Source organism: Triturus cristatus, chromosome 8 (assembly GCF_964204655.1).
Source record: "Triturus cristatus chromosome 8, aTriCri1.1, whole genome shotgun sequence".
NCBI classification, from domain to species: Eukaryota; Metazoa; Chordata; class Amphibia; order Caudata; family Salamandridae; genus Triturus; species Triturus cristatus.
Genome location: NC_140591.1, coordinates 706,975,653 through 706,992,171, shown reverse-complemented (window position 1 = coordinate 706,992,171; position 16,519 = coordinate 706,975,653).

Genomic DNA, 16,519 nt, shown 5'->3' with positions numbered 1-16,519 from the left:
TTTAACTCTAGCTGATGGGAACTACTATTAAATTTGACTTTGTTACCCTGTAGCTAGTTTTATTTACCCACATTCTGTTTAAATTCACACTCTGCCCCTTACTCCCCCTGCCAACTTTGGTATCCCCATTAAAACACCTCACGCTCCTCTCTTATCCCTTTTTTGAGAGTTGCAGCCCACACTGTATACCTTGCGGTTACAGTGTGCAAGAGGGGACCCAATGATGAAGCATGTCACCCTCGGGTGAGTGAGGGTTCTCGTCTTTAAAAGAAAATATTTCTTTTGCCTCCCTTCTTTACACACACTCATTTTGCTTTTTAGGACAGTAGCATTTCATCACTTTTAGTGAGACACATTCATTTGGAGTTAGTGATGCCTGATGCTTTGTTTTACTCCACCATTCGAACCCTTTAGTGTGATACATACCCCTTTACACTGTCCTGCTCCCTGCTGACGAGAGGCAACTACCTCGAAACACGTGTCCAGGGATGGCTAAATGCAACACATACTGTTCTCCTTACACATCGTGGCATAGGCGTACCCGCCGTCGCCACTACATTTACCACAGTCCTTTGGGGCAACTTGCTGGTGTGACGAGCAGTGTGCGACCAACTTGTGTGCCAGTAGGTAGTTATAGTTAGGACCTATTTTCCATAGGAAATCTGCAACATTCTATTTGGAATAAAGTTGGCGCCTATTACGAATCTTCGCGAACTTTTCCAAACTTTTGGCCAGCTCCGGTCTGCTCCTATCCTGAAAATTTCACAGTGATTTGTCAAGCGGGGGCTGAGAAAAAAAGGGGGTCCCAAAACTCGTTTTCCCCATGCATTTTCCCGTAGGACCTGTTGACGCAGCTACAGCCCGAACTGCTGAACGGAATTACACCAAATTTGGCAAATAGGTAGTCCTCAGTTCAGACTTGTGCCTTTTGCTTAAATGGTGTAAATCCATTCAGTAGTTGCTGAGAAAATTAGAGTTAAAAAGATAGATATATCTGGGCGGAGCCTTACCACACATCTCATCGTGAGATCTGATTGGCTGTCAGTACTTCATCCAAGAAGTGTTGGCAGCCATCTTGGGACCAATATACATGATAACACCTCATTAAAAAGCATTGCAGTTAATAGAAGGTTTTCATACTTTAGTTACATTATAAATCATTTGTTGACGGTACCATACTCATTTTAGGAATCGTGGTGTGTTCTAAGGTGATTTTACTATGTGAAAAAGCCTTCTGCTGTGATATCATGAATCATGTTTGAGAGAAAAAAAAACTCTCATGCTTTTCCCACAGAGGTTTGGAAGGTGATCTATAAGCTAAACTGAGAGCATATTTTCTGTTAATTCACATTATCTTTCTCAGTCATGTGAGAATGAAGTCTGACATTCTCAGTAAAACATGTACATCCAACAAAGGCAGAGACTGTCAGTTGATTCCTTTGTGTTCTACTGCAGCTTCCCAGAGTGTTCTAAAGAACAACTAGAGTGCTAACAGTCCTACTTATGACAAACGTATTGCACACCTGAAGCCATCTTGATTGGAATAAAGTGGTAACTCTTAAAACATTTAATTCAAAAAGGAACAAAATGAGGGGGTTAATTTTGCCATAGAAAGTATGATTAGTGCTGCAGAAATAAAAATTAGGGCACATTTTGAGTGACTTCTCAAATCCTCTTCTATTTCATTAAAACATCCTGATATGCAGACTGAAACATGCACTTTCAATACCAGCAGCAGACTTCCCTGGTGAACAGTAGCTTTACTACAGTGATCTAATGAGCAACTAGAGTGCTAACATTCTGAATTCATGGCAAATGTGTGACACATCTGAATGCCTTCTTGATGGCATCAAAGTAAAAAACTGAAAGTATTTCCTACTGAGCAGACTATAGTAAATGAGGAAATTAGGAAACTTCATAACAAATAAGTCTCCCAAAATGGCCACCAGACACAAAAGAGCCCAAATGTAGCACAAATATCACCCAGATGTAGCCCAAATATAGCCCAATGACAGCATGTCCCAGAGTGTTTTAACGAACAACTAGAGCGCTAACAGTCTTACTTATGACAAAAGTATGGCACACCTGAAGCCATCTTGATTGGAATAAAGTGGTAACACTTAAAACATTTAATTTACAAAGGAACAGAATGAAGGGGTTCATGTTGCCATAGAAATTATGATTAGTGCTGCAGAAAGAAAAATTAGGGCACATTTTGACTTCTCAAATCCTCTTCTATTTCATCAAAAAATTCTGAAATGCAGACTGAAACATGCACTTTGAATACCAGCAGCAGACTTCCCTGGTGAGCAGTAGCTTTACTACAGTGATCTAATGAGCAGCTAGAGTGCTAACATTCAGAATTTATGGCAAATGTGTGACATATCTGAATACCTTCTTGATGGAATCAAAGTAAAAAACTGAAAGCATTTCCTACTGAGGAGACTGCAGTAAATGAGGAAATTAGGAAACTTCATAACGAATAAACCTCCCAAGATGGCCACCAGAGACAAAAGAGCCCAAATGCAGCACAAATATCACCCACATGTAGCCCAATGACAGAAGTGTGCAAAACACTTATTTTTTGTGTATTTGCAGTTTTATATAGTGCAGCCTTGTCAGGTATTGGAGTGCTTTACATGAGCATTGGTTACATCACACAAGATCAAATTCATTTTAATTGTAGACATGGGGAGATTAAGTGATTTGACCAGAATCACAGAATGTTGAGCTGAAGCAGAAACTCCAACCTGGTTCCCCAGTTGCAAAGTCTGCAGCTCTGGAAGTAACACCACATCCTCTCCCCTAAGTACAACATTTAATCAAGTGGTCAACTGGATAAAAAAACATAAAGATTACAAATAATTTAAAAGTTCTTTGTCGCTATTTGAAAACTCAGAAAATATGTCCTCATTATAGTTTTTTAGGGCACTAACCATAATTTTGATGCAAATAAGACCCTCTCATATATGTAATTTCTAAACGAAATGCTCTAGGTATTACAGTTTTGATTACATCAAGATGACGTCAGTCTTTCCACACTTTTGTAATAAATATAGAATGTTAGCAATCTAGTTGTTCATTGGGATACTGTTGAGAGGCAGAGGCCAGGGGCACGGACTCTGAAAATTGAAGGCAGGTAGGAGAGTGCAGAGGCAACAATTTGACCACATGGGCAGGCAGGAAGAGCAGTGGCAGCACAACAGACTATGGAGGGCAGTGGAAAGGGGGGCAGGGGCAACAAACCAACAATACAGGCAGACCCGTTTCAGCCAGGAAACGTCCAATGTTTTTAAGCTCATATGGGCTTTATTTGATCTGTCTCCTGTCTACAATCTCCTCTTTTTCAATGTAACTCAAAGGGGAAAATCAATACCCCAGTTTTTTTTCAAAATCTCCCTCTTACCAAGTTCAACATGTTTGCAAGGATGGTACATTGGATCATGGTAGGCAGGAAAAACTGGGGTAGGGACATGGACTCGGATAACAGAGGACAGGAGGGACATGGAGAGGTGCACCAAACTGACCCTACAGGGCAGGCATCAGGGTTTGCAGCAGCACAATACACCACACAGGGAATGCGGGACGGGAGTGCAGCACAACAATCCATAGAAACCAATAGGGAGGGGACAGGACCATGCACATGGACAACAGAGAACAGAGGGGAAAGAGGAAATGGTAGCTAGCTGACCATAATGGACAGACAGGAGAGAAAGCTGCAGCATAACAGACCATAAAGGGCAGGAGGGACAGATCAGGGGCATTACAATAGAACAGACAAGCCAGGAGGGAGGGCATAGGGGTCTGCACATGGAAACAGAGGGCTGGGGGCAAGGGGCAGGGCAAGAGCAGCAAGATGACCATGGAGGTCAGGCAGGATGGGCACTAGAAACAAGACACACCATGGAGAGCAACAGTGAGACTATGATGGCATACACACAGACCATGGAGGGAAGGTGGGAGGGGGTCAGGGGCAGATAGCTGACCACACAGGGAAGGTGGGAGGGGCCATGGCAGCACTGAAGACCATGCATGGCAAGCGGGAGGGTTAGTGGCAGCACAATGGCTATGATGGGCAAGAAGGAGGGTGCAGGGGCATGCACAAAGGACCATGGAGGATAGAAGGGAGGGTCAGGACCTGGGCACAGATAAGAGAGCTCAGAGGAAGGGGCCTCACAACAGACCGCGCGGGGCAGGCAGGAGGAGCAGTTGCAGCACAACAGACCAGGGAGGGCAGAAGGGTGTGGCAGTAAAAGGGACCATGGAGGACAGGAGGAAGGGGATAGGGGCATGGCATGTGAACAGACAGGGTGGAGGTGGCAGGGACAGTTTACAGTCATCTGACAATGCTAGGCAGGTGGGAGGGGAGTGGCAGCTCAACAGAACACTTAGAGTAGATAGGAGTGGCAGGTTCATGGAACATGGTGGGCAAAAAGGATGGAGCAGGGACATGCACAAAGACATCAGAGGGCAGGGGGCAGGAGAATAGGGGCAGCAAGCTAAGCAAAGAGGCTAAGCAGGAGGTCAATGATGGGCCATAGAATTGGGCAACGGAGGGCAGGAGGAGTGGACTGGTACATCATGCTAAATGGAGGGCAGTGGCAGCACATCAGACCATGCATGGCAGGAGGGAGGAGGTGGATGGGGCAGCATGCTAACTGTTCAGAGAAGGTGGGTATTAGGAACTTTATTGTTTTTAAAATGTGTGTCTGTGCGAACTACTTAAAATATGAACAAGTATGCAGCATAATCTCACTTTTATTCAGGAAGAAGAGGACGTTTGTGACTGTGACTCCGGGCTCACTTGGCAGAAACACCCCCTGACCCTCCACCCCCCCATCGCAAAATGTAATGCCCATGAAAAGGGTAGGTGGACGCAGTGTTATATAGAACATAGTCCTGAGAGTACAATTGAAAATGAAAACTAGATATGGTATATGGTATACACTATGCACCAAAAAGTGTGATATGAGATGAACCGGGGCGTGAAATATAATATGCAATACATTGTGCGCAATGACAGATTCATTGGAGAGCGCGAGATAGCACAGGCACTAGCGCGTGCTATGCGATATGCGCCTTGGAGTGTAATATGCACAGGGCAGTGTTGTGTAACCTAACTAGTCTCTAAAGTTGTAATATAAAATATGTGCTGGGGAGTGTAACGTTGCATATGCACTGTGATAAAGATATGGATCCCAGATTGTAATATGTATGGCATAGCGCTGTGCGTTATAACATAGGCATTGAGGAAGGCACGTTAGATGGGGCAATATAACCCGTGCGAAGGCAAGTATGGCATGACATATTCACAGGGTGGTGTTACAGTGCACATGGGCTAGAAAGTGTCATAGCATATGGACTAGCTGGTGGAATACAACACAGAGGTGTGTGGCACTTGGCGGGCACTGGTGGGTGTAACAAAGCATTGGGCTCAGCCAGAAGCACGCTGTGGCTCTCAAGTGAGGTTCGTCTCCTTTCCAGAGAGTAAAATAAAAAGTATTACACATCCGGCGGTGGATGTGTGTTTTATTAACTGTGAGGGGGGTTTCTTGCATATTTTGGTCGAATTTTTGTCGAATCCCCTTTGAATGGCTTGGTGTGCGTGTGTATTACATGTGCCCGTCAATAGCTACCCATGTTTGTATAAATAAATGACAAGGGTGTCTACTTGGAGAGTACCCACCGGCGGGGGCACCAGGATTAGGCACGGTAGGGCGTCAGACACGTCAGAGCTTCACTAGCGGTGTAAATACATTCCACGTGGATTCATTGTATGCATAGTCACCTTTTAATGAATATCACGCAAATCGTCATGGTGATAGGTACATACGGTTTGTACAGCATGTCTTAGGTGTTTCTATAAATATATATATTTTTTAAATAATAAAAAACAAAGGCCGGCCCCGGGGGATGGGTTCCCCGGGGCCATAATTGCCCTGAGGAGGGGGGCAACGCAGCCCCCTCCTAAAGATTTTTTTTTAAAAAGGGCCATGACCCGGGGGTTGTGGTCCCCGGGGCCGATTGAGGCCTTGGGAGGGGGGCCACGCGGACCCCTTCCAAATTTATTTTTTTCAACCAAAAAAATTAGTATGCAGGCCCTGGGGGATGGGGTCCCCAGGGCCAATAAATTAGAAAAAGAACGGGGGCCACACAGCCCTCCTTCTTAAAAAAATAAAATAAATAAAAAACCGGCATCGCGCCGGAGGCCACGCCCCCTCCTTGCAGCACTCTGCAAACGCACCCCCTGGCCAGTTGTAAGTTGGGGAATTCATTCCCCTTCAATACAGAGGATCCCTGAGGGCCAACTAGCCCAACAGGTATCTCCAGTATGCGCCAGGGAGCTGCATTGCAGACAGGTGTTCAGAGGCCACTCCCCTTTTTACACCTCTATACAACACAGCTCTGTGGCGCTTACTGGAGGTACCTAGTGGGCTAGTTTGACCCTAGGGACCCTTAGGATTCAAGGGGACTTAATCTCTCAACTTAGAACGGCCACAGGGCGCGTTTACACAGTGGTGAAGGGAGGGGACGGGCATGAGGTGATGTGTGCAAACACGCCCTGTGGCATGTTTTAAGTTGGGGAAATAATTCCCCTTCAATCCAGAGGGCCCCTGGGGGCTAACTAGCCCACAAGGTGCTTCCAGTAAGCGCCACTGAGCTGCGTTGCAGAGAGGTGGTGCAGGCCGTTCCCCTTTTTACACCTCTCTGCAATGGCGCTTACTGGACATACCTAGTGGGCTATTTTGCCCCTAGGGAACCTCAGGATTCAAGGGGACTTAATCTCCCAACTTAAAACGGCCACAGGGCGTGTTTACACAGTGGGGAAGGGAGGGGACGGGGCCTGAGGTGACGTGTGCAAACACGCCCTATGGCGCGTTTTAAGTTGGGGAAATAATTCCCCTTCAATCCTGAGGGCCCCTGGGGGCTAACTAGCCCACCAGGTGCTTCCAGTAAGCGCCACTGAGCTGCGTTGCAGAGAGGAGGTCCAGGCCGGGCCACTTATTACACCTCTCTGCAACGCTGCTCTGTGGCGCTTACTGGAGGTACCTAGTGGGCTAGTTGGACCCTAGGGACCTTCAGGATTCAAATGAACTTAATCTCCCAACTAAAAACGGCCACAGGGCGTGTTTACACAGTGGTGAAGGGAGGGGACGGGGCCTGAGTTAACGTGTGCAAACACGCCCTGTGGCGCGTTTGAAGTTGGGGAAATAATTCACCTTCAATCCTGAGGGACCCTGGGGGTCAACTAGCCCACCAGGTGCTTCCAGTAAGTGCCACTGCACTGTGTTGCAGAGAGGTGGACTAGGCCGTGCCCCTTTTTACATCTCTCTGCAACGCAGCTCTGTGGCACTTACTGGAGGTACCTAGTGGTCGAATTGGACCCTAGGGACCCTCAGGATTCAAGGGGACTTAATCTCCCAACTTAAAATGGCCACAGGGCTTGTTTACACAGCGGGGAAGGGAGGGGACGGGACCTGAAGTGACGTGTGCAAACACGCCCTGTCGCGCATTTTACGAGGTAGTTTTAATCCCCTGCCCTATTATATACTAGGGGGCTTACAGAGGAGGTCATGCTAATCACAGGGGGACCCCAACGCATAGTGTTCCCTAGTATATGTAGGTGTTTTCACTGTCTTCTGAGTGTCTTTTAACATAGCACTAGCTCTAGGACTGGTTAGTCAAACTCAGTTACCACCAGTATCCGTCTGAAAAAGTTGAGGGTACAGGATGATTTTGCAACAAGGCTTCTTTCTGCTCTTCTGTTTGTTCTTTCTGCACGTTATCCTTCTTCCTGCACTTTTTTTCGTCTTTGAGGACTTCTGTTGCCTCTTTCTGCATTTCTTTTTTTTCTTTCTGTGCGTTTTTTCTTCTTTCTTCACATGTCCTATCTCTGTAGGCATAGTTAGAAATTAGCATTTAAAAAAACTTTGAAATTCACTGAAGAAACCATAGGTTTCAGGGGCGTTATAGTTAGCTGGACTTTTCACTCATACAAAACCTTTGAAATTCCCCTGTTATAGTTAGTTCAGCTAACTATAACTCGTGCGCCCGCAATGCACTGCTGATGACGTCACATATTACATCACTCATGACATGGTCAGTGACATTACTCATGACATCACTGATGACATCTCAAATGACATCACTGATGACATCACTGATGACATCATCCTTGTGATAGAGTGGCAGACCTCCTCTCCCCCTAATATAACCTTTGATACACACACTCAAAAATACAAACTAACGTTTTCAAAACAATGGACATACCAATACCAGTTACACCACACCTATTCAGTAATTCCAAGATCTACACACACATCCACTCATTCACCAACAGTCCTATACAGTCACTCATACATGTACTCACTCATCATATGTACTCATACACCTATACATCCTGTTACACAACACCACTCATCCATAGAGTTACTCACACACATAGTCACTCATGCTAATAAAGAATCAAACATCCATTTACTTGCATATACAGTTATACACACACCACCACACTTACTTCTACAGAAACGTACACATACTTAGTCTTTTAAACAATCACTTATAGAAACACATACTTATTCATACAGGAACTCTTCCAATCTCTCACTCTCACATATACTCACTTATATACACCAATAGTCACATATACTAGTTTAAAACATATGTAGTTACTCATAAATACACTATTGAGAAAGTCATTCACTCACTAACACACCCATACACACACTCATCCACCCTTACAGTCCTGCACACATGCTGTCTTCAACACATACAAACAGTGAGTCACTCATTCATGCATCTATGCACTACGTAATACCCCCCACCGAACCATACAGACACTCAGACCCTCATACTGATACTCAAAAAGCCAACTCATAACCTATATAGACACTCATGTAGACACTCACCAACTCATGCAGCCACTTATACACAAAGTGAGAGACTGATACAGAAATTTCAATATTTAAACATTACTCACTAACCCATGTATTCACTAAGATACACTTAATCAGTCAGTTATACAATCAATTTTTTAAAAAAAACATCATCCATTTAGACACTTATATACCCATTTATTCTTCCGTCGACCTTGAAATATACATATATAAAATATATTTAATTTTCAGAAAAACACACATTCACTGGATGATGTCATCAGTGATGTCATTTGAGATGTTATGAGTGATGTCATGAGTGATGTCACTGACCATGTCATGAGTGATGTAATATGTGACTTCATCAGCAGTGCATTGCGGGCGCGCGAGTTATAGTTAGTTGAACTAACTATAACGGGGGAATTTCAATGGTTTTGTATGAGTGAAAAGTCCAGCTAACTATAACACCCCTGAAACCTTTGGTTTCTTCAGTGAATTTCTAAGGTTTTTTAAATGCTAATTCCTAACTATAACGTGCCTGAAACCTATGTTTTTTTCAGTGAATATATATATATATAGTATACTATGTATACATGTGAAAATGTGTCGGTCTGCCTGTTTGCCTCGGTGGCACAGAAAAAGTGGGTGGAACTGATGTCAGCACGCTGACAAGGTCCTCTTATGGCTCCGATGACGTCATACGGTGTCGCATGCGGAGCCGTGCTATTATGACGTCCTCATCAACGTGGGAGAGCTAGGAAAGAATTTACGTGGAATGCTGGCGCAGGAGATATTCACCTAAGTGTTCAGGCTAGTCCTTTTGGAGCAACTGTTTATGTTGCCACTCCAGAAACCGAAACCAGTGATCCGAGGACAGAGGCCCTGCAGATGGCACACGAGGTGAGAAGCTCAGTCGTGTGCACCGGCGGGGCAGTGAAGTGACAAGCACCACTACCCACAAAAAAGGTAACAAGGGCACTGAATCACACAGGATCTTCTCTATATATCTGGCAGGAACAACGAGGTTAAAATACCCTAGTTCCAAAATGTAGAATTAGTGCTAAAACGGTCTTCAAGAGGACCTGCGATGGATGCCGCTTCTGCCTCCCGTACCCTGGAGGCGGCACATGGGTCAGGCGGTACGGTCATACTGCGGTGGGATGCACACTCGTTGACCTCTCATGGCACTGCTCCACACTATGGGGAGGATGCTTTCTGTTAGCTGTGTTTTCTGATGATGTGTCGCGCCGGCCCCGTCCAACAACAGAACTCCTTTAGATCCAAACAGACTCTTCCCTTCTCTCACCCGAAGTGAAACTAGGCCACGCGGACACTTTCACAATGCAACAGCCGGGAATACACTTTTCGGTAAAAAAACCCACATTCCTTCCTCCTAATTTATCAAATAAATGACTCACTGAAGAACAGGGGCCAACTTCGATCGGTAAACAGCCATTACAACAACTTTTTTCCTTTGCGATACCATTACAATGCATGCATTACCACGCATGCGTTGTACATCGCAAAGTCATTACTACGCATATTTTTAGAACGCATGCTCATTTACCACGCATGCCTTTACAACGGTTTTCGTTGTAAAGGTATGTATGGTAAATGACCAGGTGTTCTAAAAAAATACAGACGATCCACGTCATTGTAAGGAAACAGAGGCTTCTCCGTTTCCTCACAATGACGTGCACTGCCCCTCAGAGACGATGTGAAGCAGGAACCATGAGGAGAGAGGAACCACGAGGAGTGAGAGGTAAGGGGGATTGGGCATGGGGTAGGGGTTACTTTTCTAGGGTTTAGGGTAGTGCAGTGGTGTTTGTGTAGTGTAGGGGATAGTGTTTTAGGGGCCGATTCACAGAACTAACTTAAGACAAAATCCTAAACTTACTACTTTTGGTATTCACAGAAGTTAGGATTTTGTCTTATGTTTGTCTTAAGACAAACTTAAGACAGACTTAAGACAGACTTAAGACAAAATCCTAATTTAAGTCTGTCTTAAGTCTGTCTTAAGTCTGTTTTAAGACAAACTTAAGACAAAATCCTAACTTCTGTGAATTCCAAAAGTAGTAAGTTTAGGATTTTGTCTTAAGTCAGTTCTGTGAATCGGGCCCTTAGGGTTTATGGTAGTGCAGTGGTGTTTCTGTAGTGTAGGGGGTCATGCTGGGGGTAGTGTTTTAGGGTTTAGGGTAGTGCAGTGGTGTTTGTGTATTTTAGGGGGTCATGTTTTAGGCTTTAGGGTAGTGCAGGGGAATTTGAGTAGTGTAGGGGTCGTGCTGGGGGTCGTGTTTTAGGGTTTAGGGCAGTGCAGTGGTGTTTGGTTAGTGTAGGGGGTCGTACTGGGGGTCGTGTTTTAGGGTTTAGGGCAGTGCAGTGGTGTTTGGGTAGTGTAGTGGGTCGTGCTGGAGTAGTGTTTTAGGGTTTAGAGCAGTACAGTGGTGTTTGGGTAGTGTAAGGGGTGGTGCTGGGGGTAGTGTTTTAGGGGTAGTGTTTTAGGGTTTAGGACAGTGCAGTGGTGTTTGGGTAGTGTAGGGGGTCTTGCTGGGGATAGTGTTTAAGGGTTTAGGGCAGTGCAGTGGTGTTTGGGTAGTGTAGGGGGTCGTGCTGGGGGTAGTGTTTTAGGGTAATGCAGTGGTGTTTGTGTAGTGGAGGGTAGTGTTTTAGGGTTTAGGGTAGTGCAGTGGTGTTTGTGTAGTGTATGGGGTCATGCTGGGGGTAGTGTTTTATGGTTTAGGGTAGTGCAGTGGTGTTTGTGTAGTGTAGGGGTCGTGTTTTAGGGTTTAGGGTAGTGCAGTGGTGTTTGGGTAGTGTAGGGGGTCATGTTAGGGAAAGTGTTTTAGGGTTTAGGATAGTGCCATGGTGTTTGGGTAGTGTAGGGGGTCATGCTGGGGTAGTGTTTTAGGGTAGTGCAGTGGTGTTTTGGTAGTGTAGGGGGTCATGCTGGGGGTAGTGTTTTATGGTTTAGGGTAGTGCAGTGGTGTTTGGGTAGTGTAGGGGGTCATGCTGGGGGTAGTGTTTTAGGGTTTAGGGTAATGCAGTGCTGTTTGTGTAGTATAGGGGGTAGTGTTTTAGAGTTTAGGGTAGTGCAGTGGTGTTTGTGTAGTGTAGGGGGTCATGCTAGGGGGTATTGTTTTAGGATATAGGGTAGTGCAGTGGTGTTTGTGTAGTGTAGGGGTTGTGTTTTAGGGTTTAGGGTAGCGCAGTGGTGTTTGGGTAGTGTAGGGGGTCATGCTGGGGGTAGTGTTTTAGGGTTTAAGGTTGTGCTGTGGTGTTTGGGTAGTGTAGGGGGTCGTGCTGGTTGTAGTGTTTTAGGGTTTAGGGTAGTGCAGTGGTGTTTGGGTAGTGTAGGGGGTTGTGATTGATTCAATGATTGGTATCTCTAGAAAGGAGTTACAATCCAGGGGCCTTGTGTACCTAGCTGAAGAGAGAGCATCAGGTGAGCTTGCGAACCCAGTGTGTTGAAACATCAGTTAACACTTACAACTGGAGGGATGGAGCCATAGCTGTCTTTTGTATCTAGTGGGTTTGATAGAATGCTGCTTTTTAGATTCAGGTTAGGATCCATTCATAGACTATTGTCATTTCCTACAATGAATGACTGGTCGCACAATTTACCAGCCTGCCCGTTTGATTCCCAATCAACTCAGACAACATTACATATGATGTTTTTTTGTAAATTTTATGGGGCACAAAGAAAAGCATTACTTGTACCAGTATTAAGGGAGTATGGTTTAAGACAGTGTCGTATAGCGCTAACTCCTTTGCAATGGCTAGAAAATTCACATATTGCCTGGAGGATTGCTGTGTACATTAAAAGAATGCTCCGAATCAGGAAAATAATGTGACGAGATAGTAAGGAGCAGAGGAGGTTGATTGGTGACCAGTGATATGTGATATCGGTATTAATTCTTCATATTCACAATCGTTTTTTTTAATGAACTTTACAACTGATCTGATCCTGTATTAGCTCGTATTTTATATTTGGCATAAGGGGGTCCTGTTAGTTTTGTAATGTTTTATTAAATGGAAATTTTATAAATACAGTGAAATTGAATTGCTATGAAATTGTTTTAATGATTGTTTCTGCAATTGTTTTTTATTGTGCTTTTATTGTTTTTTCTACAGTCGACTAAAACTTATTTTGATTGATTTGATTGGTTTTAGGGTTTAGGGTAGTGCAGTGGTGTTTGTGTAGTGTAGGGGGTCGTACTCGGGGTAGTTTAGGGTCCCCCTTCGGAAGAAAAATCAACAACAATAGATCTAGCCAAATGCGCAGCACGTGCGCTGCGCTGCTAGGAGAGACCTAAAAAGCATTCGACCAAGATGGCTGCCAACACTTCCTGGATTGAAATGTTGGCAGCCAATTAGAGCCAAGCTCGTGCTTGTGTAGTTAGGTCCCGCCCAGATATATAAAGATTTTTTCCTTTAATATCTCAAAAACTACTGAACGGATTTATACCATTTAAAAAAGGTATCTTTCTGAACTAAGGGCTACCTTTGTGCCAAATTTGGAGTAATTCCGTTCAATAGTTCAGGCTGTAGCCATGTCTAAAGTTTACTATAGAAAATAACATGGGGAAAACACGTTTTGGGATCCCCCTTTTTTCTCGGCCCCCGCTTGTCGACTAACCCCGAACCTTTCAAGACACAAGCTGACCGGAGGGTCCCACTAGTTTTGGAAGTTTCACGAAGATTCAGAAATCGGCGCCAAAGTTAAGGGAAAACAAAAAATGCTTTTCAGATGGAAACTAGGTCCTAACTATATATATATTCAATGAAAAAACCATAGGTTTCAGGCACGTTATAGTTAGAAATTAGCATTTTAAAAAAACTTAGAAATTCACTGAAAATCCATAGGTTTCAGGGGCGTTATAGTTAGTTGGACATTTCACTCGTACAAAACCAGTGAATTTCCCCTGTTATAGTTAGTTCAGCTAACTATAACTCGCACCCCCGCAATGCACTGCTGATGATGTCACATATTACATCAATCATGACATGGTCAGTGACATCACTGATGACATCACTGATGACCTCTCAAATGACATCACTGATGACATCACCCAGTGACTCTGTGTTTCTGTAAAGTTTAAATATGTTTAATTTATATAGGGAAAGGCGTATTGAAGAATGAGTGGGTGTATAAGTGTTTGAATGCATGATTTAGTAGGTGTCTGACTGACTCTATAAGTGGCTGATTAAACGTATCTTACTGAATGCATGGGTTAGTGACTAAACTGTTAGAATGTCTGTATCCGTCTGTGTGTTGGTGTGTAAGCGGCTGTATGGGTTTGTGAATAGCTACATTAGTGTCTATATGAGTTATTAATTGGTTGTCTGAGTATGTGTGCCTAAGTGTTTGTGTGGATGGGGTGTGTATGACTCTGTGCATAGATGTGTGAGTAGGTGATTCACTGGGTGCATGGTTTCAAGAGTGCATCTGTGATGGACTGTATGGGTGGGTGAGTGTGTGTATTGGTGTGTTAGTGAGTGTATGTGTATCTCAGTAGTACATATGTGTGTTAGAGTATATAAATGGCTACAAGTGAGAGTGTGTGATTATCAGAGTAGCTGTATGGATCAGTGTGTGCTTGTATCAGTTATTGTATGAGAGTGTAACAATGTGCTAGTATTTATAAGAGTAAGTGAGCTGGTGTGTGTATAACTGTATAGGTGATTAAATAGGAGTGTGATTAATTATTTGCATGACTGACTAGGTGTGTGAGTACCTCAATGGATGAGTGGCAGTGTGTGAGTGTCTATATAGGTGTATGAGTGTATATGATAGTCCTGTACTGAGTGACCGTAAGTTTGAGTGACTGTATGGGTGAGTGACTGGATTTGTGTGTAGACCTAATAATCAGTGAGTGGATATGTAGTTATTGGTGTTGGAGTGTCTATGGTTTTGAGAATGGCAGTCTGTAATTTAGAATGGGTGTATCAAGTTATATTTGAGTGTGAGAAGATGCATGAAATTATGACATGGATGATGTCATCAGTGATGTCATCAGTGATGTCATTTGAGATGTCATCAGTGATGTCATCAGTGATGTCACTGACCATGTCATGAGTGATGTAATATGTGATGTCATCAGCAGTGCATTACGAGGGTGCGAGTTATAGATAGCTGAACTAACTATAAGGGGAAATTTCACTGGTTTTGTACGAGTGAAATGTCCAGCTAACTATAATGCCCCTGAAACCTATGGTTTTTTCAGTGAATTTCTAAGGTTTTTTAAATGCTAATTTCTAACTATAACGTGCCTGAAACCTATGGTTTTTTCAGTGAATTTCTAAGGTTTTTTAAATGCTAATTTCTAACTATAACGTGGCTGAAACCTGTGTTTTTTTCAGTGAATTTCAAAGGTTTTTTAAATGCTAATTTCTAACTATGCCTACAGAGGTAGGACATGTGCTGAAAGAGGAAGAAGTTAAAACTACCTCTAATATTTATATTAATATTTATTAAACAATATTATATACTTTTCTGAAAATTGCAATTCTTTTAAAAAAAAATTATAAAGGTTTGTAATGTATAAATATATATTTTTAAATTTATTTTAATATAATTATGTAATGTCCTTTTTTAAAAATGATATATATTTTTTTCCCATCTTTTTTTGGGAGTCGCGCACCCAAAGCGCACCTAACAATGCGGGTGCGCGTATTCTAGCTGCCATTTTGGAAAAGTCGTGAAGGATCCGCGTACGGTCTGCGACGGGTGCTTGGCTTCCAGTTATGCCATATACGTAAAATATCACGTGGTATGTGCGATCGGTATGCGACTGATGCGCAACTGCTTTTCTTGCGTATTCGCGACACATGCGCATTAAGGTACGTGACGTTTGCGCGGTGGCGGGCCCCGCGTGATGTCATATACATGCTGGGGCACGCTGGGTGCACGACTCCCGTAAAAGTTTTTATATTCTAAAATAATATGTGTGTATCTTTAATGTACATATAAGGGCAAGAGATTATCTAAGGTATTCATAAAAATAATATATTTGTACTTGTAATAAACTTATATTATTGTTTAATATATTTTTGCAAAGTCGCGTCAGGTGCGTTCACCGTGAACCTTAAAAAAAGGGATTTGATTGGTGTATAACATTTCCCATTGCAACAGTTGAAGGACCCCACCCATTTTAGTCATTCTGTTTGGACCAATTGATGAGAGACATCTCTCCTCCTTCAAGAGCTGGTTTTGCAATTTTTTTGGTGTTTTTCAAATATTGCATTGGAACAATGGCATCTGGTTCAGAAGCTCCTCATCATTCTTCAGATGAAGATATCTTGGAAGAAGATCCACCCAAGCAGAGGCCTGAGTCAGTGGTCTGGAAATGTTTTACCTTTCCTGCCGGACAAAAAAAGGTAAATGCAACAAAAGTCACATGCTCGCTGTGCATGGGCGATGTGGAACTGCGAGTATGTACAAACATTTATGTACCATTCACCCCGGAATCTGGCATGAGAAGAGATGAGACGTGCAGCAAAAAATCCACTACCAGGCATTGCTAGCACCTCCGGAGCGTCCACATCAACAGCTCCGATAGACATTCGTCCAGAATTCGCATTTCTCCAGCAGCACTTCACTAAGTGCAAAGCCATCATCTGCTACGGTGAGCAATCAGTGGATG